Source organism: Odontomachus brunneus, unplaced genomic scaffold, assembly GCF_010583005.1.
Source record: "Odontomachus brunneus isolate Ranch 3 - 2012 unplaced genomic scaffold, Obru_v1 Obru_scaffold_262, whole genome shotgun sequence".
NCBI lineage: Eukaryota > Metazoa > Arthropoda > Insecta > Hymenoptera > Formicidae > Odontomachus > Odontomachus brunneus.
In genome coordinates, this window is record NW_022639712.1 from 83,884 (window position 1) to 84,217 (window position 334).

Genomic DNA, 334 nt, shown 5'->3' on the forward strand with positions numbered 1-334 from the left:
TTCAATTGAAAGGACAAGTCGTGCAAATCAATGAATTAACAATGCGCGCATGACAACTTCAAGGAAAATCTCGCAGGCTAGTCTAATTTTGAGTTATGCAAGAAGAAAGTTCTCTCAGCATTATTTCAAATATTGAATAAGTTGTAGTCCCGCGAGGAAGGGTTGTCGTTGATATAATATCGATACCAAACGGCCATTGACTTTAAGCAGAATATCACAAACGCAACTTACAAACGTAACTTGTATATATTGGAAAGAAAATAAGTAACTATGTCTCTTTTGAGAAATATAAAATGTACATGTATAATTATTTCTTCGCATAATAAATAAAATG

General features: G+C 32.6%; 1 protein-coding gene across 1 annotated transcript in view; it reads right to left on the bottom strand.

The window, feature by feature from the left end:
- LOC116852913 overlaps positions 1-334 on the bottom strand; it is a 26,401-nt gene that overhangs the window by 4,380 nt on the left and 21,687 nt on the right. The gene's annotated exons all lie outside the window — the stretch shown is intronic.